This window comes from Cygnus olor, chromosome 13 (genome assembly GCF_009769625.2).
Source record: "Cygnus olor isolate bCygOlo1 chromosome 13, bCygOlo1.pri.v2, whole genome shotgun sequence".
NCBI classification, from domain to species: domain Eukaryota; kingdom Metazoa; phylum Chordata; class Aves; order Anseriformes; family Anatidae; genus Cygnus; species Cygnus olor.
In genome coordinates, this window is record NC_049181.1 from 11,068,548 (window position 1) to 11,094,511 (window position 25,964).

Sequence of the window (25,964 nt, forward strand, 5' to 3'; positions counted from 1 at the left end):
CTTTGATAAAGAAGCTAGCTAGTCACCATTAGCCAAATTAACTACTCAAGCCTGTTGTCTGAAAATGTCTCTCATCCAAACTCAGTTTGCATGGAACCAGAGAGCATATTTCATATACAGGAGTAGAAATGCAAGTGCATCGTTGGGTGTGTATTTGCAAGACAGGCTGGAAGCAGCCCTGTTACTTATTACAAACAAAAAAATACAACCAATCAGAGGAAAGTCATTTCATCCGTGTCAAAGACAAAACCAAAGCACACTCGTATTGATTTTTTCAAATGGTGAAACCTGGTTTGATTTCTTACTTAAAAAAGCAAAAGTCCATTTAAAATAGGAAATAAGCCACAGTAAGTGTGACTTTAAGACCAAATATTGAAAAATAGCTTCTCATTTTCACCTGCAGTTTAACATTCATAATCAATTATGGTAAAAATGAGTGATTACACCTGGAAGCCAGGCAGCTACATTCCACCCCCATTGCTTATGGGGGAGAACTGGAAGTATGATGAGGAGCTGAAACACTTATACCTGGATATTTACTGTGCTTAAATGCATCCTTGTGGAACCGTTGCCTGTATATTCATGTTAATGTATATTTTGATCAATTTTGCACACAACAGTTACTGTAATGTTATTTGTTACATAAATTTTTGTACATCATGCTATTACGTACATACGTATATCTTTATATAAGTATACACACAGATCCGTACACATAATGTCACTCAGACACCATGCAAAATACTGAAACTCTGCACAAAGTTGTCAGTCCAGCACCTCTCCTGTGAATGCATTACTGTAGTCTGAGTGAGAACAGCACCTTCCCTTTACTGAACCATATAATATGCTCAACCAGAGACTTGATGTGATGAGGGTAATTCTCGCTCTCCATTCGCATTCAGTTATGTGCCTACCAAGACTGTCTTTGTGTGTTGCATTTCTTCTATTTAAACTTTCCTCTTAAGGTTCAAATTGAGATCATCCAGCCCACAGTTAATTACGAATGGATAGTTATCTACAAGCATTAGATGAAAAATTTTCTGGATATCAACAAGTGAGGCAACTAATGAATTTAGTTTTCAACTTTATGAATACTTATTTTAAGTACACAGGAGCATTCTGGAACAGCATTTGTTTTCATAGTGCCAAAGCTATGGGAAGCAAATTCTAAATAGAATATACTCCTCACAGAAAGCTCGTAATGCGGTGACACCTTGATGTTGCTGAATAGAGCAACGTAGAATGAATGATCTGGTCATAAAAGTCCTTTATAAGATCTGATGCTAGACCACAATGTTATTTCAGTTTAGAACATGAAAAATGATATATGTAGATGGACAGCTTCACGTTATTTCCAGCTCCCATGTTATGCTAAAATTTTCTCTGTTGAAGCAATTATCTAGTCTGGAATAAGCCTGATAATGTCTTAAGAGGTAAGCTGGAGACTACATAGCAAGACATACATAAACTTAATGACCACAGCTCCTGCAGCAGGTTATAAAGGTAGTTTGGTCCAGCCGGAACAAGAGAAAGAACTAACAAGAATATTGCCGAGCAAAATATCTTCATTAGACTTTAGTTAAGAATACTTAAGCAATAAAAGGGTTCAGCTTGCTCTTTGTAAATATCCTATTTATACTGTAGCCAAAGAAAAGAAAACTTCCCATTTTAGAACACTTTAATGATTTTGTTTTTACTGTTTCAAAGGCAAAAAAAATAGTAAAATGAAAGAAAAACAAACAGCTATTGCTAAATACAACATCACATAACAAAATAACCTTTTAGTAATTTAAGGAGTGTAATTTTAAAAGCCAGGGGAAGCTTTTAAGAACTTCATTTAAAAATATAAATATATATATAATTTGGAATACTTCAGTAATGACTTCACCTGAATAATAAGAAAAAACTAAAAGCTTGTACAAAAAGGCATGTTTACTAAATGGATACACTGATCACTGAACTTTACACAGCATTAAATTTTAATGACCTTCAATGATATGAGAAGCTTTGGTTGTTTATGTAAAAATTCTAAAGAAAAGCATGGATTTACATTTATGGACTACTTATCTCTTTGTAAATGACAACATACTAAAAAGAAAATGAACAAAACCGGAAAAACTGCCTCCGATTAACACTAATAAGCTAGTAAAAACAGAAAAACCCAGTTGGTAAGCTATTTCTCTCTTGCTCTGTTCAGAGGGGAGAGGGAAGGAAGGGAAGCATAATTTTCAAGGGGTCTAGATCTGTTATTCTTACTCCATTTACAGCTTAAGTTAAAGGGCCTCATTAAGGCTTGCTATCTGAACACAGAGTAATGAGCAAGGCAAAGCACAGAGCACTAGGATGTTCGTAACCTAGGATTAGGACAAACCAGAGCAAACAGGCAGAGCATATTGACGAGAAAAACTGTTGAGGGTCAGAACAGTCACATCTCAACATCAGTCCAATTAGGAACTCAAAGCTAGCTCAAAGCTTGCTGTAGGGAAATGCGGGTTCTTGTTCTTTAGTGGGGTTACTCCCAGACTTTATTATACATTATAAAGGCTATTTTTTTTTTCTCCAGCTTAGTCAGACACAGCCACCCTCGCAGTTCCCCCAGATCTCTCCTATAACCCCAAGGAATCTTGAATAAGCAGCTCACCTACAATGGAGAAAAGAAAACTAGTTTCCTGTCAGACTAATCCAAAAATCCCACTCTGACTATTGGAGTGTGCTTTCTGTCATTCTGCTAGCAAGCTCATTTTGTTGGTTGCACTTTTCATATTCAGAGGTGAATTTGTCCTGGTAAACCATACATGTATAATCTGTGTGATGACCTCTCACCTAATCATCTGAAAAAGCCCATTCATGAAAGCTGTTGAATAGGAATACAGAAGAAAACAAAAATTGTGGTCTTTGTTTTTGAGAAGGAACAGTGCAAGTAGAGGCTCATTGTCCCAAATCGTTATGATGCTGGCTTTCATCACAACCAGTGCAGTGACCTCCACTTCCCTCTGCTACCAACATCATGCTTAAGGCCACATCTGGGCCTTCTTGATATTTATTTGGTGCTTTATACTGACTGGCACTCTAAACAGAGATAGCAACACATACTCCTGGTACTTGGTTCAGCCTTGTGGGATGTACCTTGAGCTGCAAATGGAAGAATGTTGTAAAATTTTATTGTAAAAGCTTATTTTCAGAATGCTATTGGCTGGAACACTATTTTTTTTTTTTTTTGGCCAAGAAAATGCACGACTACAGACAACAAAAAACAAGTGCAATTTCATTAAAATTACAACAGCTTCCATTCCTCTGGTGTGGCAGCCGGACTGCTTTTTCTTTCTGTTAAAGACAGACTTTGAAATTGCAATGCTTTTATTTATTTACCTCACCTGAAGATATTCCACAAGTTACAATTAAAATCACACCTATTGTTGCAGTTGCAGGTTCAAACTGCACAGGTTTTAAAATTATAGTTCAATAGTTTGTGTTTAAAATAGTCTTTTGGAAAACAGATTTCTTATGTACTGCAACAGAATTGCTCTTTTTGAGAGAGCCATTGGTATATCTTGGAAAGAAGTCCATGAATTTAAAAGACTTAAGACTTTTAAATAAGCAAAGAACCAACAGACAAATTAGTAGTACTGTACCCTAGTAACTTGACACAGGAACACTTACCCAAGCAAATATACCACTGAATTCAAAGAGGTTCTTTGGGGAAAATGACAATTTATATTGCCATTATACGTAAATATAAGATATATACATAATATATATATTATATTATACATTATATAATACTATATATTATATATATATATAATGGAAAATACAATTTAGATTAACAAAAGGCTAGAGATACTTAGAGCAGATACATGCCATTTTGCAAGAGCTAGCATACCCCCATTGCAGACACTAATGAATTTATACTGCTACTTCAGGTAATACTATGCAAATATAAAAAGACTGTGTAGATGAACAAGTTTTATTATTTAAAATACAAATATTACAGTAAAAATAAAACAACTGTCTAATGAAAAATAAAATGTTGATTGTATGTAATGTAGTAATTAAGAATTAGAATGTAGTAATTAAGCTCTAAGGCAAACATTGCTATTTGTGTCCCAACATGGTGCATTTTCTGGTGAAGTTATAAGCTTCCCACCTCACTTGAAATATCCTTATTTAAAAACCAGTTCTCATAGACACAAAAAGAGCCACAAATGCTTAAAGTGCTTTACTCACTAGCATTCCTTCTCTACTAGAAATACGAAGCTTTTATTTAAGCAGTAATGAAAGCATACAATTTATTACCAAAAACCAAGGCAACAACAATAACAAAAACAACCAACCCCAAAACTTTCAATTGACAGTGTTCTCTTGAACTGACTGGACCCCAAATGACAAAACTTATTGGGAATTTGAAAGGTAGTCTTAAAAACCTCTAAGTAGATAAAAATGCTGAAAGCCCTAAATTAGCTGCAGAAATAGGAATGATGTTGCTAACATAGTCTAGTGAATAAATAGAAGCAATTTACTATGAATTCATTGAAAAAGATCTGTAATATTGCTATTACCACGAATCTCAATTCTTGAGTAAATTTTCTGAAAGCAGACCGCATACGAACAGTGGCTTCAGGCTACATCCTGAGCTCTCGAGCACAGACAGTTTTTTCAACACAGGGTCAAAGATTAATTACTTGATATTAATATATTGCTTAAGCCAATATTAGATGAAATGGTAGGGTAACAAGGCTGAAATTGGCTTTATATTGCTGGAAGTATATTACTTTATTCTACTACTGCACAAAACCCTCCTTTAATAAAACAAGGATTTTAGCCATAAAGTTCAGCACTTGATACGAACTACCGCAAACTTCAGAGATGTTCAAACCTACATTTAACTGTTTTATTTAAAATATTATCAGAAAAAATAAATCTGCAGAGGAGCTTGCAGGAAAGATAATATGAATGAGGTCTGGAGACAGCTACAGAATTTGGGACTTGGTTAAATACAGTTTGGGCAGCTATACAAAGGCAGAAGCACTTCATGCTTGCCTTAGCACAAATCTGAACTGCTTTGCTAGCCTGGTACTCCCTTAGAGACTGTGCCACAATGAGCTGTTGACAGTCTAAAAAAACATAACAGTACTCCTGACTGTCTTTGTCAGATTCTAACGATATCTAGAGATAGGAAAAAAATTCAAAAGTAAAATATTTGTTGATGTAGTGAATCTCAAATTAGAATAATTACCATGGCAACCCCTTTAGCCTTCTTTCAGGAAAAATTCCCAACATGTTTTATTTGCTCCTTATTTAAAAGGCAATCTGCTACTCGTTAGCAATGTGTATGACTTTTCATATCCACTAAAAAAATCCAATATCTTGAATAAGTTAAGTAAAAAGTGCATAAGTGAAGTGCACAAATCATATGAAATAACCATATTTATAATAACTGCAAATATGTTTAGTCAAATTAGCATGTATAAAATATCCTCTGCTTTTTAATCGGAATTTTGTTTGGGAGAGTTGAATCACATGTAAGAAAGGTACTACCAGAATTTCTAGTACAGCATGTATATGTTTTTGAATGTAATTAAAAATAGATGGTTCCTTTAGAAAAACTAGAAGGCTTGCTCTGTCACCTACTTTGTCACTTTCAGTAACTTCAGAAAACTTTCAGTAACTTTCAGAAAAAGACTTGTTCCTTGATGAAGATCCTAGCACTGAAACACCACCTGTTAAGGTCTCTTTCATCCAGCGCACATGGGATTGTACAATGAGAAGATGCCACATGTCTTCAAATGAATCTCTCTATTATGTGAAAAAGTTACAAAGATGCTGAGTTGGAACTGCTTTCTCACTAGTAGTATAGAGGAGAAACTGTTCCAAAAGAAATTCTCATCTGAACTTTTATTCCCCCATTCAAGGTCCATACAGGTTGCTGCTGATGCGAAATTCGTATGAAAAATTCCTGGCACCACTTACTGCCACAGAGCATTGCACATATCAGCAAGTGCATCCCTGAGTCAGGCATTCACTGCCACATGGCCAGAAGTCCTCTGTCTTCAGCAGGAAAGAGCAGATAGCTCTGGAACTTGCATAGCACTCTGTTGTGACTGCATGCCTAATCCGAGCCAGCTGCACAGATGGTTAAATCACTAGAAGCTGTCCTCAGGAGCAAGGACACAGCCCTGAACTCTTATTCTCTTCATATCCCTAGCTATTATCAGAATGTAAATAGATTCAAGTGTTCTCTGGCCTCCTTTACTCTACTATAAAATGCTTTGTTTTCACTGGAAAATTCCTGGTACTGCTAAAAAGGCGCTTTCACCCCTTCAGCTATACAAGTCATGTCTCAGAACATAAGAGGTTATGGAAATGGTCAAATAGGAACCTACCTTTTAATATAAAATGATGCAAAGAGCTCTGAGCATTACGACTTGCCCTGTGTCGTGGTTTAACCCAGCAGGCAACTAAGCACCACACAGCCAGTCACTTACCTCACCCCAGCGTGATGGAGAAGAGAATCAAAAAGATAAAAGCATAAGAACTCCTGAGCTGAGATAAAGACAGTTTAATATGAAAAATAAATAAAAATTAAAAAGTGATGCACAATGTAATTGGTTGCTAACATCCAAGTGATGCCTAATCAGTCCCTGAGCAACAGCAGCCCTCCTGCCAGCTCCCCCCAGCTCTATTGTTCCACCTGTTACTACACAGCATGGGACATTCCTTTGGCCAGTTAGGGCCAGCTGTCCTGGTTGTGTCCCCTCCCAGCTCCTTGCTCACCTCCAACCTTCTTGCTGGCAGGGCAGTGTGAGAAGCTGAAGAGCCCTGGGCTTTGTGTAAGCGCTGTTCATTAACACTAAAACATCAGTGTGTTATCAATATTTTCCTTCCTAAACACAAGACACAGCACCATACCAGCTCCTATGAAGAAAAACTATCCCAGCTGAAGCCAGGACACCCTACAATGCCGCAGACAGAGGCAGGTCCTTTTAAAAAACAGGTTGTGATCATCTGTAACATGCTCACAGATTCTGAACAATCCTGCTCATTTCCAGATTAGTAACCAGTTTCACTGGTTTCACGCCACTATGCTGCTTCTGAAGAGAAGACTATATCACAGAGTTTGGTGAGCAAATGGTGCGGCAACCATTTACTTTAATCTAATTTCTTAAAGATTCCATGATTAATTCTGATTTAACCTTATGGCAAGGTATAAGGTTGCAACAGCATCCAGGAGCTCACTGGGATTGCAAATGATTCCTTTCTCGCAGGATTAAAAGTTGGATAACCGCAGCAAAGACTCACTTAAGCATTAGCTGATACACTAAACGTCCTTTGAGACTCAGTAGTTGTGTTAAGTGAGCAGAAAAAACATCCAGCTTTAAGACAGGGCCATTATGTATGAAATGTAATTACATTGCTAGCACTATTTGAACAAGTGCATTGACTATCTCTGCAGGTGTAGATGGTGCTGGCTCCAACCCTAATATATGAAAAATGAACACAGTAAAATAACAGCTGTTGCTTAGAGATATTAGCATTTGAGAAAAATTAAGGGACCAAACCCAGCAGAATTTACACCCAAGTTCTCTAGACCTCAAAGCAATGACCCATTATTGAAAGTGGTCTAATATGCATGATTTGTCTCAGTTTCTGCTTTGCTAATATAATGGAAGTTTACACTAAAGACAAAATGAATACCAAGAATGACATTTTATGATTGTATTGATTCTCTGGTGAATTTTTCTTTGGGGGAAATTATAATTAAAGAAAATTAGAGAAAAGTTAAAGACAACTTTGTTACACAATAAGAAAACAAAGGCAGGGTTCTTTTATTTCATAGTGAATTATTCCATACTTTTATTGAAAAGGCATGTTTCAAACTAAAGCTGATTAAAACCATTCTTGCTTAAGCTTTCCATGAAAAATTGCAACTCTAATTGGCCTGACTGGACACTATCCTGCCTGATACATGATGCCTTGACAGCAGAGAATAGGAACAGAAGGCATCCAATTACATTCCACAAAGAATATGGCAACATTTCCTGAGCAAAAGAGAATGTATCTTTTCTAGAGTAAATATTTTGGTTGATGATGAAGAAGTTGATGAAAACAGACACATCTAAAAAAGTTTGTTTCTAAGAAGACCTCACAATTCTTGTTAATAACTTCCTATTCGAACAATAGTCTATAAAATTTAGATGTATACAGCTAAACGCTAAGCAGCCAAATACCTTTATTTTCTTGATTGTAAATATTTAACCATTACGAAACTTTCCTCACTTCAATTTTCATGCAAATATTTACTTTGAGAAAAATCTGTGGGCAGCATCCTAGCTGCTAATGCAGTAAGATTCCACAGCTTCAAGACAGGATCACATTAGGACAGAGGTCTTCCCATAAACATCCAGTTAAGTGATTCTTGGTGACTCTTTTCTGTGTCAGTTTTGAGATACAACCCAGTAACTTTCAGAAACTTGTTCTTCATTAATACTAAAAACCTCTAGCAAGTGAAGTGAGGTTTCCAGTTTAAACACAGTTGGTCTGAGGTCACAGATTGGCTCCACAACCTGTAAGAAATGGGGCAGAGCAGTTACACGAACTCTGTATATGCATTACTACAGTTGTTGCCTGAGTTACAGCAGCATTTTGACATGACAACTGGTAATACATGCATGTTGTTTCAGCACTAGATCAAGTGCAGTCATGCTAGCTACCTATAGGAGGGAGAACAAACACTTCTCCTAAGTTCTGACCTGGTCATTTTTGTAATTGCTTTGCAGGTTACTCAGTGGCAGAGAACCAAGTACCACAACTAAAGAAATGCACAATTTTTACAGATCTAAATAGGACAGCGTGACAAGCACCAGCACAGGTTAACTTCTATAAAGTACTTTACTACATTATAAAGAAATAAAAACATGAGGAATTTTTGATTAAAACACAGAAAGGAAGAAAACTCAATAGTGGAAAATTTCAACTGTTTTTTTCAATAGCATTTGTCACATATATTTGTATATGCATTCATACATTTTAATAAGGATTTATTAATATTCTAGAATAATTGGACATATCAAGACAAGTATTTAATTGATTTGTAAATCTACCCATCTATCTCAAGATCTCAGAATACATCTGGTGTTGTTCCAAAACTAATTGCAGTCTACAAACTATAAGACTATTTGTTTTTACAGAAAATTAGTCATTTGCACACACTATTGAGAGGCATGTGAGACAGCTTGGCATAATGAAAGCCAGAGGTCTGACAGTTTTATACTCATATCTATGAGCATATACATTATGTTCCAGATATATCTGAAACTATTAATATTCTATAGCTATTCATATTAATGTGCAGGTGAGCTAAATCATGTCTTTTTTCTATGATTTTTATCTTTTGTCCTTGAGCTAGAAAAAGCTCTCCTTTCTCTAGAATATAAGCACAATTTGTTTGCATTTAAAGAATTTTTCTAATGACAGTATTCCCAAATCTTTTTTTCTTGCTCAAAGTGAAAGTCATGCAACCATAGTTATCAATAGCAATAAAAAGTCAGATAATAAGCTTTCTATTAATATCACAAATAAGCTATATTTTTAGATCCAGCAGAAAAGATAGATCCTTTCAAACATTATTTTTTTTTCCTGCATGTAATGATTTCCTGTATTTACTTATGAATAGGGACAAAAAGAACACGTAGAATACTTAGGTTGAGGCTTATGAGATTAAGACAGACAATAAGTTTCCAGTAATACATTGTAAGAAACTCACAAAACCCCCCATCATAAAACTGTAAATACATCTCTACCTGCTGTCCAGTTATAAACAGTGGCTAGGAATTTTAGCTCAATTTTATGGTCTAGGAGCCAAAGAACTTTCACCCTTTACCTTAGCGTTCTAGATTTCAGCTGCTGAACTTTTAAAAAAGCATACTTAAAATACATTGTTGATGAAACCCAGAGGGCAATAAAAGCATCAGATCTTTGTCAAAACAGGAAGGTAATTCAAAAAAATACTAGGTCAAATTCCAGTTTTGTTTATCATGTGTATAATTCATCCCCCAGGTAAAAAAAACAGGACAGAATCACAAAGATCTGCCAAACCTCCTTCATAGCACTTCCTATGCCCACCCCAAGATTCAGATGCATGTCACAGCGCTGGCAGACTCAGCCTAGCTATCAGTAAGGTATGTACACTGCAGATAACCTACTTCATGAAAATATTACAGATAAGAGTTTCTACGTATTATTTCCTTTCATAGATGCAATCACAAAGTAATTAGCAGTAACAGTTCTCAGATTAACAATATTTAGATAATGTTAAAATAAAACAGACACACCTAATGCTCTCAGGGGATTTATTTATTCACATAACATCATTGCTAAATAAGTTAATTTACAGCAGTTATATACTCCTAGGAGACAGTTCTAGAAACAACTAGAAGCGATAGCTGTAACCTCAGGTTATACATCTCAAAGTCACCACCATCAGCTGTGTTCTAACAACTCAGACTAACTCAGCTTTTAATCAATTAATTACTTATTTTGTCATGAGTGGAGGTACAGCTGTGAGGCAATGAAGCCTCAAGTTCCCCCTGCCCCCAGGTGCTCCCACCACATAAGTGCTATTGTCCCTGCCACAGGGCAGGCCTCCTGGTGCAGGGTGGGCCTCATGCTTCTTGCCTCACTATAGTGGGAGGGAGAAGTTCCTGTGCTTCCCCACTGCATAGCAAAGAAAAAACTGTAGAGTATTACCTTAAAAAAGGGGGAAAGGAGAGCTTCTCTATCTCCTTATCCTGCTGCTGAAGCAGGAAGACACCCTGAGAGCAACATTCACCCATTTAAGAGCTGATTGCTGTCCTCTCCCCACCCTGCTGAGGGCCAGGCTTGCTCTCCATCACAGGTGGCGATGGGCCTTCTTAACACAGGTTTGGGGATGAAGAGCCCATTTTTCCTCCTCACAGGAAATAGCCTGATTTTTCAGCTAGCAGGCTACTTGAGAGAGAGCTGTGAGCTGCATAGTGGCATGGGAGCCACTGGGCTATAAAGGTCTGCAAGCTGAATCTGCAGGAGTACAGCAGCATGGCAGGAGGAGCCTGGGGTATGCAGGTAGGTCCTGCGGCTATTTTAGGAGTGGGCTGGTCATCTCCATGTCTCCCTAGGGCATGTAAAGGGAAACAAGTAACTGCTTACTGCTCTGTTTGGCTTGATGAGTTGGGTTAGGAGGTAAACAGTAAAGCAGGGTGACTTGGAACATATCTGTAACTTAATTAAGGATAGAAGCGTAGGGGGATTATGAGGTTTAATCTTGTTTTGGTCTGATGACTCTCTAAAGTATCAAATGAGAAGGTTAAGGACACCTGTTTGAGAAATAGGCTCTCTGATATGCTTGCTATTAGCATTGGATAAGTTGCTTTCTCTCATTTTCTTATCTAGTGCGCAACTTCAAGCGGGGTCAAAATCAGGTGATTAATGCGTTGTAGGCATTAGTTAGGAATATCTGTTCTACACAACTTTCTGGAATCAGTATGCGCTTTTGAAACAAGCTAATTTAATATTGTAATTCCTAATACATCATAGGCTATGTTGTCTATAACTTCTACCTATAACTTTAAAAATATATATATATATATTTTAACTTATTAAAGGTTTATCGTTTGGTGGTGCTCAATTTTCTTTGTTTGTTTTTGGAGGCTACTTGAGTGACTACTTGAAATACTTAAATTTACTAGTGTAGATGTTTTGGAAAGTGACTCTGTCTTACACAGACAACAGTTTGCCAAAGCAAAACTTAAAGACAAACAAACATTCCTGCAAGCATTTTTCCATATATCTAATTGGCTTGTAGACAACATACACTGTTAGACTAGTAATAATGAGGTAAGAAACCTATGTTTTCTAAAGGCCATAGGCAACCTATAGCACTGCAGAGCTGTTTGTATGGTAAATGCAAATATCACGTACAGAAATAAATCTGCTTGTGCATTTGTAACAAGTAAGGGGAAAAAAACCTACATTTCAAATAAGTTATTCATGGTGTGTGATTCATTCAAACTGATGTTAATTTGACCTTGACTTGCTTTTATTGTGATGTAGAGAAATTATTCCTGTGCTCCCTACAAATGCATTAGGGCTTGGAAATGTCACTACTCCAGCTTCATCTCTGAACTCTTCTCTGTCGTTGCTACTTAGAGAGACTGTAACAGGTATTCAGGAGCACACTTACATTTATTTTGCATAAAAACAAAATACCTTAATTCCCCCATTAGTATGGGAACCATGTTTCTTGTACTGGTTGTGATTCTTCTATTTTTGAAGCTAGTGAAAATTGTAATTTAGGAAGTAGTCTCGTACACTACATTGAATATAGTTAAACGGTATCATTACCCTCATTCATTAGTGTCTATATTTTATCTTTGCTTTGACCCTCCACCCACATCTTATTTCTGAGATAAGCACCGTATGCTTTGCATAACACATCACATAAGCAAGAGTTCTTCCATTTTAAGCAGCTTAATGCAGCTGTTGGTTTTACTATACAAACTAGAGCAAATATGCAGAAATGGTTATATTGATCTTTTATTTTCTAGCTGCCTAATATTAGTTTCATTTTTTCTTTATCAGGGCAACATGGTCTGCATTAAATGTTATTAGTATGATACCTGGGTTTTTAGAAGGGATTTCAGCAGTCAGCCATCTTGTTTATGATGCGCTGTTTAAAAGAGCCTTGTTTATAGCTGCTTGTATCAGTAAGGTGTCCTATACATGTTGATTTTCAGAACTACAATTTATTTTATGTCTGAGGTACATCTTGAACTAATACTTGACCTGTATCCATGCTGTATGGATAACTCCTGATGAAACTAACTCGTTTTCTCCAGGATTTTGACATTGTAGCCCACTTTTATTGGAATAGATGATTCCAAAATATTCTGGTTTGGAATTCTGGAGTTCTGCCTTACAATTTTGTTTATCTGATTGAGCTATTTATTTCCAAAGATCTGATGGATTTTTCAAATACTAGATGATATGTGAGTGCCAGAATAAATATTATACCTTCTTAAATTATTTCTGTATAATAAATATGTTAGTATACGTTAAGCTATGTTATCTGTATTCAAACAAGTTCTCTGTAATGAGCAAAGTAATGCTTCATCTATCTTTTATAAGATGATTTTCATAGTTTATAAAGAACTATCAATTGCATCCCAATCGCTTGTAACTCTAAGTACAGAATATGTAATTTAGGATAGTAATTTTCTCTATTATACTTAAAATACTTATGTTGTCTTGATTTCTTGGCATTATTATATATATGAAAATGAAGCCGTTATCTTTCTAATACTTTTCCTTAAGCTTTCCTCTGTTAGTCTGTTATTTTGTAGAATTTCTTATTTTGATTTGATTGGTGAGGTTCCAGGTGCTAGATTCTATGTGGAGGCACACAGTCTTATTTTACTTGAGAATCACAATAAAGTTGAATTTCTGGGCTGTGTCATTTACTAGAGAACACAAACAGGAAATTATAAGGTTAAAATTGCTTAAATGCTCTTCCTTGTACTCAATTTTGTGCGTTCATACCTTCAACTCAATTATTATGAAACAATTTATGTAAGGAAAACTTAATTTGCTAACTAAGCCCTGTTAACTTTATGCCAAGCTTGAACTACTTTTCACAACTGTTTTCAAGATCATCTTAAAGTGATATAAACCATTGAGAACAGTATAGGTGTCTTCACTTTGGAGTTGTTTTTGATAATCTTGATTGTAATTTATGCAATGTAGTTGACTGGTCTTAAGTTACAAGGAGAATCTATTAAATATCTCTTTTTTTTTTTACAATGAATTTCATTAAATGTCAATATTGAAGCATGCGAAGTAACTGGGAAAGAGAAGAAGGAATTTGTATTTATGCAGTTTCACGTTGATTACAGGATGGCAGTTTTGCAATTACAGGCCTATGATTCCCTGACAAATGTTTGAATTGAAGGATTCAAGGTGTGTTTTCACTCCCTAGTGGAAGAAATCTTTTTTGTGTGTGTGTTTCTTATTAATTAAGCTACAGGACTGCAGTGTGGCAAAGACAGGTTCAGGTTTGTTCCATCAAAATGAGGATTGTGTTCCATTGTGGTCACTGAACTGAAATGGGAATTTCAGTTTGGCTTTGCCACCTCATAGTCTTCTGTCATGGACACTATAAAACTTTTTTTCTATAAAAGTATTTCCAGTACCAGACAGAACAGATGATATCTCTGAGAACTATCTTAGTGGCAGCTGAATATCATATGACAACTACCCTCTGTTTTTCTGATGTGTTCCTAGCAGCTCTAGTTCTAAGTATTCATGATATAAATAATTTTTATTTCATGGTGCAACTAATTTCATGAATTGCTTTAAGTTCATGTAGTAAAAAATATTTTTTCACTATCATGCAGCTAAAACTCAAAAGTTTGGTCAGACTGTGCTCTTATCTTTTTCAATAATTAATGCAGATGTTACTGAGGACAAAATTATCCTATTTGTGGGAGGCTTATTAATAGTAATGTTATTGGTGCATAGGAGTAATTTTGAAATTTCTTATCAAACAAACTGGGTGTAGTGTTCTGCTATTATGATATTAGTTATTAACATAAAAATAAATTGTATTATAGTATTCGAGTTGTAAGTCTTCATTTATTCCTACTTAGCTTATAGTTGGAATGAACTCAGAAATTTCCTGTATTAATTTATTGCTACAGCTTAAGCATAAAGTGAGTTACATTACCAGAAAATGTGAACATTACCAGAAAATTACTGATCTAATCAGGCGTACTGTGCAAGTTGCAGTCACTTGTGTTGAGGAGTGTTGAATAGAGAATGAAACAGGAACACAGTTAAGAGGAATTTCAGAAGAAAGGAAACTTTGTCCTATTAAAAAAGTTTTGTCATAGCAAAAAGGTGTCAGTGAATGGAAGAGAATTTAGAGGGAAATATATTGACCCGGAAGCAGTTGTGTATGAACTGGCTAGAAGTTAGATTTTTTTGCATATCAGAACAGTAAGGTTTACTTTGGGGCAGCAGGGATAAGGGAGAAACTACTTCTTAAGACAGGTCTTTTTGAAAGTAGTGTTGTTCATGTCCACTATGATAGAGTAAAAGATTCTGTAATCTGAATAAAATAGCATCGTCTGCAATCCTTACAGTGTTTTGTAGTGAATGTTAAAAAGATTGAGTCTTATATTTGAAGTGGACCTGGATAAATTCTGGATACTTTGCTCTGAATTGCTGATTCACTTTCTATTGCTTAATATTACTTGACCTTCCTGTATTCCTGCTAATACAGTGTAGGAAAACATAATAGTTTTAATTGCTTTGTAGAAAAAGCTATCTCCAGATCTGAGACATAGCCTATTCTTTGAGCATAACATCATAGGTTGCTCAATGATGACCATAACTGCAACAGAAATCGTACTTTTTGGCAGAGGGCAGTATGACTAGGATGATTGTTACATACAGGGTTAATAAATCAGTGATTTCTCGGGGCAGATGTAACTTCAGGTGGGTACTGCCACTGCAGAAGAGTGAAAATAAACAGTGTTAGAGCAGGCTGAGTGGAAGGTGCTTTCTGACTTTGGATGCAAGATTGCAGAAGATGTCTTGTGTCTCACATGTAATCCACAGTATCATGCATTTGTACCTTACTAACAATGTATTTTTCTTCTGAACCCATGTCCTAGTATCCTGTGTTGCATATTTTTCAGGTTGAAAACTTGGAAAAAATTAGTATTTTTTTCATACCGTGAAATTAGTATTTTTATATTGTTGAGGAGACTGATCTCTTTGTGTATGCACTTACTTCTGTTAGAGAATGAGAGCTGGGTAAGTGTGTGTGTATATATATATAATATATAAAACAACCTCCAAACAAGCTACAGCTATAATCAAGAGAATGAATGTCTTTCTGCAAGTACTTGTGCCCTCTTGTAAAGAACTCCATTGACCAAGATGCACTTGAAAAGAAAGCTCTGTGGGAAGTAGCATACAAATTAATTGTTCATAGCAGTGTAGTCATTTAAAAATATATTTTGATTATTTGCACAACAGAAGTATCAAACTGTTTACAAAGTTTGTCTTCCTTTGTCAGTTTCATTTCTTGCCTGAGTAGTACCACATGATATGAATACTTATAGCACAGATTGTTAATAATATTAATAGCACAAATATTACAAGCTTATTTTGCAAAGTGTTATTAAATAAACTTTGGTGATTAGCAATCAGATTAATAAAACATAACCTCTTTATGAATTGAAAAGTGGTTAAGCTGATCAGATAAATTGTTTCATAATATGCTATTTAACTAGTGTAACTAAAATGAAATTTGTTTGATATAAATGTTATAATTAAAAAAAAAAAAGACTTAATGGAGAACCACGGTCCCTTCCTGAGGAAATGGAAGAGGTATGTTCTTGGGGCAAAGTGTCAAAACTACATACTTCAAGTCATTTCTTTCAATTATAAGATTGTCTTGTTTGTACTGTTTATCCCTCCATACCATAAATCTTCACAACCCTTTGCCAGACAACCAGGAGAGAAAAACGTTACAGTAAGATATAAGAATATCTTTTCCTCTCAACCTAGTCAAATACAGACATTCCCCTAAGCTCATCTTCAGTCTTTCTTACTCTGAATTTGAGCCATTCCTCAGGGTTATGTTATTAATTTAACTGTTAAATCCTTCTGTTAGATCCCGTTGCTTGTTGTGAGATTGTCCATTTGTGGAAGCTGTCTTTCTTTGATAGTGTCAAGTTGAATACACACACCTAGTTTAGCTACCTTATGATTAGTTTTGCTGTTCTGAGAACAGCAGTAATGTAATGCAGCTGAAGCCACTCCGCTGTATTTAGTTACTATAAGATCACTTATTAAAAAAACTGAAGCATTTAAAAAAAAAGTCAGATTCAGGTAAAATTTATTTCTGTACAGTTGTGACCCTGCTGCTATTCTACACTTAGAACAGCAAGTCCAGGTGGCCCAGTATCTTTGACTGTTAAATCTTGGGTGAAGTACATGCTGTTAGCCACTGAGATTTAGTTCTACTTGCTGCTCAATATATCTGAGAAACTCCTATTATTGTAATTTGGGGAGAGATTCTCAAGGCTTCTTTTAGAGATTTTTCTGTGTGATGGTCAGGCTCTTAGCAACTTTCATAGAATTTCAGAAATTTTAGCCATGTGCTCTGTGTTCATTTTTAGAAAATGAACACTTGTTAGTTACTGTGTGATTTATCTCACTAGAATTGTGTCCAAAATGATTGATGTATTTCTCAGTCAATAATTATTCCTTATAGCCCTATTTACTCTTGCTTCGATTGCTTTAATTAAAAAAAAAAAAGGAATTATTAACTAGAGACAAAATACATTAAGATTTGTTTTGGAATTTTAAATTTTCCCATTATTGATGGTAAGTCATATCTTACTCATTAAGCAGAAGTGGTTTTAAAGCAGTACATGTGTTGCTGATATTACATTTGTACAGTAGCTAGCAGAACATCCAAAAATAAAGTGTCTCATGTCTCCATTTAATGGGATAATGCCCATCTCAGTTTGTAGAGTTTTTATCTCAAGAAATAGGCATGTGTTCTGGGATTTGAAGTGTTTACATCCTTTTGTGCCTCTGTAACAGCAAACTGTTGTATTAGATACCAAGACACCAAAGCACTGTACTGTTCTGGTCAGTATGAATGCAAAGCAATCTTCTCGTTGTCACTTCAAAAAAAAAAAAAGATTGCAAGGAAGCTCTGCAAGTAGGAAATTTGCCTTGTGTGTGGAAAAGAATTTATGCTCAAGCAGTAACATTTTTTCATTCCTTAGCTTTAAATTTGTACTAAATGCATTGTAAGGTATAGTAGGCTGTAAGACTAAAATCTCAGTAAGTTGCGTCTTCTGTTTCCTGATTGTTTTCAGTAATTTCATATACCAAAACAACAGGTGGTAACAATGTTTTGGATTTGGATCATTTTCTTTAAATGCGAAGCTAACAACATATTCTTGCACTCAGGGTAAGTTTTACATGCATATACAACCCAGACTACAGTATTCATTTCAGTTATAGTCCCTGATGTACTAGGTAAAATGGGATAAACAGGCAACAAGAAGACAGTCCTTATATGCTGCTTAGATTTTTCCAATCTCCCTTTATTTTTTTTCTTGCATGGTAAACTAAACTCCTGATGAGAGTAAAGATGACTTAAAGGGTGCAGAGTAGGAGTTGCTTGGTCTCTGACCTCTTGTGGTATTTTAGGAATATAGTGTCTGGGTTAATCTATCAAAGGACACTTTTTCAGAACATCTGTTGTGACTCTAGTCTTACAGCATGAATGCAAATGTGCTTAAAATGTTAATATAATAAATCCAGCTTTGAGCGTTTGAGTCTATTCTGTAAGGTCCCAGGAGTATTAAACTTTTGCTCTGGTCAGGAAGCAAGCATTTAATGTCTACAAAGAAATCTTCTGTGACATGCAGATTCAGCCTCTTTTTATATAATTAATAAGCTTCAGAGCTGTAACTTAAAATTACTGGCACCACTGGTAGTAGTAATGCTGTTGAAAGAAGATACCAGTATCCTGTTGATTAATGCTACTCAGTGGAAAAAGGTTCCTAAATACCGTTTAACTTTGTCTTTGAAAGGTTGTGTTCCTAATGGAATTTCAAATTTGTAGCAGGTATTACAATGGAACTTCCTAGTGTATCCTAATTCTAGGAGTTCAGATAGCAGCCTTTAAGCAAGCTGTAAACTGGTGCTTAAATAGCAGAAGTGATAAATCACACCCTTCCAATTTGATTCTGGTTTTAGATTACTTATTTGTGTTAGACAACATTTAGTCCCAGTTCAGATGTGCAAAGGGTAATTAGCCAGGCTGGGAGTCATGTAATTTAGAGATGTTCTCTAACATGGGTTCATAGAAGCATTGCCATAGAAATGCCTGTTTCTCTCTACTTGCTGCAAGGCTTACCCAGATATCTAACTCCAATTTAGGCGTCTGCGCAGAGATGTGTGGATGCAGGCTGAGGGCTTTCTGTGGGTGAGGTATATGGACTATAGAAACCTGTCTCACAGTAAGGACCTATGTTTTTTGACACGTTTTCAGGTGGGTTTGTGTGCAGATGTTCAGGCAATGGTAGGACCCTCTTACAGATAGCCCTGATGATGGATTTTAGACTCCAGTATTGGACTTCAAGGAGTAATGTGGCTTTCAGATCGGACTGTCTGTAAAAAAAAGTTCAAAACTAACTGCACCTAATTTCAGATTGAAAAATGTGTTTGCTAGTTGTATGTTTGAACAACGGTGTGAATAAACACACTGAAGGCTTGCATGTAGATCTGTTGAAAAGTAATGGCATGCATGAGTACTCCAGATACTCACCTGCATTTGTTAAATGGACCACACAAAGCAGTTGTGCTGCTCTTGGCTTTATTGAACTAAAGGTTCTACACTTTGATGTTTCACATCCAGTGAAACAGTTATCCAAACTTAGACTGCATGCAATGGCAGGAAAAAAAAGACTTGTTTCATGAGCTACGAGAATATAGAATAATTTAAAGTAGCAGGTCAGGCCCTAGTTTGTGTTTTGCGCCATGACCTCCTCAGCTTATTTTAGGGTTTATTTTTTTGATAACACTTTCTCTGTTATTTCTAGTAACCTTCTGGCATTGCTAGAGGAAATAGACTTGACTGATTCCTGACTTCAGCATAACCTTTTCAAGCCCATAATCTTCCCCAATTACTCCTGCTGTGTCAGGTTATGAAGTGGAGCTTTGTTTTGCTTTTGGATTGTGTGGAGAGGGGGAGAAAAACACTAAAACCAAGAAACAACACAACAAAATTCTGTTTTTTTCAGAAGCATGGTTGCTTTTTTTTCAGCCTCCATAAAGCACAGAGGTGCATGTAGTTTGTAAGCATCTTGTGAGACCTGGAAGGGGGACAGTGTTGCAACAGCTGGCTTTCATATATTTTGATAGATTTTTTGGGGGTAACATAGGTAAATACTTAGGAACCGAGTTCTTCAATTTCCAAGAATGTGTGGAGCTCCACATCTGTCTGGAAAAAACTTTCCATGAAGTGTCCTCATTGCTTTCTTGTTCCTCCATCCACATATGAAATGCTAAACTAACCGTTGGGGAATGTTGGTTGTGCTGTCTGACTTCTGTTTCTGTTAGGAGTAGTAAGCATGATTTACCCATCTGATGGTTCCCCACACTTTAAGGGATATTACTCAATTGCCAGCATATTACTCAAGTTTATTAATACTTTAAGGAAAACCTGAAATAGTAATTTGCTGTTAATTATGTTAGCATATAATGAATATTTCATACCAAGATGAACATTGGTTCTGAAACTAGAAGATCATGTAGTACCAACCTTTGAATTAGGAAACTAAATGTATTTAAATTAAATTGAAGAAGGCTCTGATTAACAGCTGTTAGCATTAAACTTGGCATTTTATTAAACACATGACACATGCTCAGTAAAAAGTGCTGTATCTTCCTACATGTATTTCTGTATACATTTGTTGTCTTCATGCAGTTTTCTTTTACAGAGAATTATCTGAATATCTGCATAGTTTTCATGGTGTCAGAATGACAAATGTGCCTCTTAGTGACTGCTTTACCTGATGCAGCCATAGCTAAGTCTTGAAATACTTTGATTCAGTTTGATTCTGTGGGAATCCTCTTGCCAAGGTTGAACACAATTTAGAAAGCACTCTCCAAATCCTATCTCTGTGCAACTCACTTTGTATTTCTTAACTTCAGAGTAGGCTGATTGCCTTTGGAGGAAGAGTTGGCTTCGTGCTAATGCCTGCAGTTGGGGCCGGTGAGAGCTATGACTCAGTCCCGTGTTTAGTAACGCTGGGCAGAGAACCAGACCATGCAGCATCTCTTAAATCTTATCATTGTGGGCCTAGACCTCTGTGATGTTACGTGGACTGTGACCTACAACTTAACCTGTGCCTTACCATGCTTACAAGATGCACGTTAAGGCAACTATCTTTATACAGACATTTGCGAAGGATGAGAAAAGTCCTTAGAAATGGGAAAGCAAATGGACAGTGTATGCCACTTAACAGAACTAGTTTTATTTAAGCTGTAGCTGGTCTACTAAATTTCTGAGCAGCCCCTCTTGATCATCTAAAACAATAACTTGGGAGAAAGTGAAATGCCTTGTTTTTAAAATAATCTGAAAACATAAAAGATGAGTTTTATCTGTAGCTGTTTGTCTTTAGCACCAGATTACTTTCTACTGTAAGCAGCTTTAAAGCTACTTACACAGCAGTAAAAAATAGTGATCTCAGTGTACCAAACAGGTTCATAAAGAAATCTAGGTTATTAGGCCCCCTATGTATCAGAAATAGGGGGGGGGGGTCTTGATGTGTCAATAGAAAATAAAAGCAAAAATGCTTGTATTGGATTAATTCAAAATTAAAATAGGAGATAGTCCCATTAAAGACAAATGATGTTTTAAAGAATACGCTGGTGAGAACTGCATCTAAAGATAAATGTTTGTCATTTTCTGTTGAGCTGTGACAAGTCATTGCTTCATGTAAGATGGGTAGATATTTCACCTTTACAAGTAATGTGACCTCTCTTAGACTCAGCCAATTCTGCTGAGTAAAGCTTCACCTTTAACTTTTTATTTGGTAATGTCTACTATTATCTGTAGGTATAAACTGTGTACAGGTATATAGATGAGCTTGTCTTGATTTTTATCAGCAATGGGCTGGGTTCAATGGAGAGAAAAGTAATGCAATCTCATTGCCAGATTTACTCACAAAATGGTTATAAAATTATCCGTTTGTAGAAGTTGACAAATACATTCCTTAGGTGAATGAACAAGGAGTGAAATCTATTTCAGGGATATACACTTAAATGTTGCCTGTTATTCCTAGTGGTGAGATTACTGAGTGTTGGAACTAGAGGCAGCAAAGTAAGTATTTCAAATTCCAAGGCACTAAGCATCTAGATGATAAATGAAAATTCAAATTAAACCTGTTAGCAATGTTTCAACTTTTGAAAGTCCGCATATAGTAAGGTGTTGTATTATTGCTTTGATAAGCTGTATGAAAAATAACATCCTTTGGAGATCAACTTGATATTTGTTTGGCTGGCTTATAACTAGAACTATTCAATGGGAATTGGCCTACTAAGCTTTGGAGGATGGCTGGAGAAGGTTACTGTCTAAGATGTTCTTGTGCAACAACACTGCATATGAACTGATCAGATTTTATGTATATTAAAAACAGTGCTGATCATTGTTAACAAAAACTTTCCTTTTGAATATAGTGTAGTTGTAAAAACTAGACAGAGCTGCTAAGTAGGAAACTTGATGTTCTCATGAGGACCTCTGCGTAGCATATAGATACACTGTATCTGATCTTACAATAATAAAAATAAACCAGGTTAAACAAAGTCCCACAAAAGGAATGAGCCAACAGAAATGTTATTGCACAGACTGTGTGGAGATTACAATCACTTTTATCTATTGTAAGTTTTATAGATAGAGCATATTATAGTACATTCTCTCACAATGACAAAATGTGTGTTTAATGCGTTCTCCAGGAAGAGCACTTCTGTGCATCATGATTTAGTAGGAGAGGCTCATCTGTTCCCATGAATTATGGAACTTTAAGTTGCTTCTCTTAAAATCTGGCTGCAAATAGAACTGCCAGTTTATTGAGGCCAGAGTGTAGCTTCTGCTCGCTGATGATAAGAGGTGGCTGGCAGTGCGTGCCATCTGATAGGGTGAGGACAGGCTGAATGTCAAGGCTGTAACGTGAGGAATGGTAGCAAGTCACTGGAAGTAATGGCTTGCAGAAATCTCTCTTGGCTACCTCCAGTGTGGTTCATTGTCTGCCATCTGTTCAAAGACATCAAAATAGTAAGATAAAACATGAAATTATCTGCATACCTCATTTGAATAATGAGGATGTAGATGTAGTTTTGCAGGCTAGCCTTTCAGTCTAGGCCAAAACAGGTTGTCTTGGCCACACATCACTAAAATGTAAATCAAAACTAGGAACTTGGAACTAAGAGTAGTAGTGTTGCAGAAGGTCAAGGGGAACAACTTCAAACATGCTGTGTTCAGCTTCCTTTGGTATGTTCAAATAATCCCCTTTGTAAGAGCTTGATTTCCAATACTTCTAGGAAGGGCTAGTATATAGACAATGTGTATTGTCAGTCTGAATGAGGTCGTCTACAGGGGTTTTCCACAGAGATTAGCTGGGAGCCGAGAGATTGTCAGAAAGCCCATTCAGTGTCACTGGAAAATACAGCTGTGGAGCAAAGTAAAACTTGCTCATCAGACCCAGAATTGTCAGAGGCTGGTCCTAGAAGAGAAGAAATTAGCTCATGTCAGTCAAGAAACCTCCTGCCTGGAGGTAGGCTGGAATCATGAGCATGGGGTATTTTTTTTGTCTGGCTTGCTGCTTTCTTTAAAGAAAAATATCCAGGTGATTTTTATTCCTTAGTGGCTGTCCAGAAGGAGGAGTGAGGAATGGGAAGTCTTGTATGATGTCTTAAAACGACTTAAACCCATAGGTGGTGCAGCTGTGGATCCAGACAGTCAAAGAACAAATGTGTTTTAACCCTTAGACTACCTTGTTCATGCACCTGTGTGTTAAGCTGGATGGTATATTGCACATGCATTTCTTTCCCGAGGCTTGTACAAACTGCCGCTCCATTCTAACACCCCTATACAAAGTTTTAAAGTGCTTAAGGTACACTCAGTTGCTTTAAAAAGAAAACGTTTGGCTTTGATAAGTAAGATCTTCCTGTTGACATGTTTTTGAGACAACTATTTTTGTGGTAGGGCAGCAGTAACCTGGTAAGCAATGCACCACAAGGTGGCACTGGTGTGTGATGATTGTCCCATCTGAGACCTATTTTAGACATCTTTCTGGAAATCTGTTCACATGCAGAAGGTCTGAACTAAATTCCCTTTGACCTACCTGGGAATTACCTGTATTGTGCAAATAGACTCTGAGGAGTGCATCCTTTATCACATAATGTATGAAACCACAGTGTGACAGGTCCCACCACAGTCTTAACTGGTTACGTGGCTTCAGGAATGTGAAGAAGCTAGTAGAATACCTGGAAAGGGGAGAGATCTGGACTTCAGTCTCAGTAGACTTCACATGTGCTTCTGCAGTAACGTTTTCTTTACTGATTATGAAGATGGCCTTGTGAGCCATTCTTTTTTTTAAAAATAGTGGTCCAAACAAAATGAGAAAAATATTGACTCAATTTGAATTAAGAGGCTGCTGCACAGGGTCTTTAGATTTGTCTGCTTTATTTAACTGAGCAGTGCTGCATTGCGAAAGTAACCTCATACCTTCAGATGTGTAGGGCACAATCTGTTTGAATTACTTTCCCCCTGTAATTGTATTTCATTTTATTGATTTGATTTCCCCTTATGAATTCATATGGGGAAATACAAAATAGCCTCGTATTCTTCCTTAGTAATCTGATCTGACTTTCATTTCCAGGATGCATCTTCCTTTAGAATCAGAGAAGAGCTCATGTCAGAGCCAAGACTGCCTCTTCCTCCGTGATGGAGTTGTTTGTATGGCCTTTAAAAATGTTTCTTAAGGAGCTGCCAGTATCCTGGCACAGCTTGCTTCCAGTTCTCTTGTTTTCTGAGAACTGCTTTCCTGAGAGGCAAATTGTTTTTATTCTTGTGTATACTTTTCTCATGTCGGTTTTTAAATGTGTAATGTATTATTATATAATTGCTGTGTGGGTTACGTTCCACCTTGACACCTTCAGCCTGTGCCTAGAACACAGTGTGACAGCAAGAGAAGCTCCTTTTCACCATCATCTGTGCCAAAAACTAGACACCTGTGGGATTCAAGAACCTGCTGGCTAGTCAATGTCCTGCTGTATTGCTTTTCCAACAGCTAGCTCATGTAGTTAAAATTCTTTCTTCTTTTCAGGTAAGAAATACCCTACCCACCAGATTGTCCTGATATTAGGATCTACTATATATGCTCACCACTGATTACTTCTGTGACCCTCTGATTTTTATCCCCCTTCTAGTAAGTGATCTTCAACAGATACAAATGATTCTATTTAAACTGAACCTCAGGGCAAATGTACCTCTGACATGCTTTTTTTTTTTCCTTGTTTGTCCTTTCTGAACAAGCTGTTTTTATATTCTCTGCTAATAGAAATTATCCCAATCCTCTGTACTAATTATTTTAATTATGTATTAAGGTATCTAGTTCATACGTATGAATACTAAATGCAGGAAGTATAAGACACTTCTGCCTTCCTACTTAATGGCCCTTCTGTAATCCTACTATTGTGAAGAACCATCCGTCTTCTCCATTTATTTTGGTTCTTGTCCAAATAAGCATGATTTACTTAAGCTGTATTTTTACTAAATGTACCCAAGGTAAACCCACTTAGATTTTCAGACTCCCAAATTAGGGTGCACGGAAAACTAGAATCCATTATCTTCAAGGCAATATAGCTTGTGCTAGCCCTGCTAAACCTGCTGTATGTTATATTAGTGTTGAGAAAGTTAATGCATTACAGGACAGACCAAAAGCCTGCCAAGAAATAATCCACAGCTAGCCCATCTTATTTCCTATCAAAGCCAGTCCAAAATAGTTACATTGCTTTCTTCAACACAGAGCACAAGAAGTAATCATCTTAATCTGAAAAGATATTAGCGTAACCATTATGATAGACTTTCGAAGGAGAATGAAATGATGGAATAAAATGTTCTGCAGCCCTTAACACTGAAGGCCTGTAGGAAAGGTTAGACAAACATTTGACAGAATTTTCAGAGCTTTTTGGCCTTGGATCATAGGGGTCTACCAGATGATGCTTCAATATTTGCTCAGAAGTATAATTTAATACATCATTTTAATGATATGAGATGACTAAGTGATGGATTTATGATGTCGCTACTACTCAATTCCACTCTACCTGGTAGT

At 36.4% G+C, this 25,964-nt stretch overlaps 2 long non-coding RNA genes across 3 annotated transcripts in view; one reads left to right on the plus strand and one right to left on the minus strand.

Annotated features, from left to right (window-relative positions):
- LOC121077375 overlaps positions 1–11,100 on the minus strand; it is a 71,253-nt gene extending 60,153 nt beyond the window's left edge. The window contains exon 1 of the long non-coding RNA XR_005824004.1: positions 10,747–11,100. This is a non-coding gene — a long non-coding RNA (uncharacterized LOC121077375). The remainder of the gene's footprint in view (positions 1–10,746) is intronic.
- LOC121077369 overlaps positions 10,622–25,964 on the plus strand; it is a 476,416-nt gene continuing 461,073 nt past the window's right edge. For both annotated transcript variants that reach the window (XR_005823999.1, XR_005823998.1), the window contains exon 1: positions 10,622–11,100. This is a non-coding gene — a long non-coding RNA (uncharacterized LOC121077369). The remainder of the gene's footprint in view (positions 11,101–25,964) is intronic.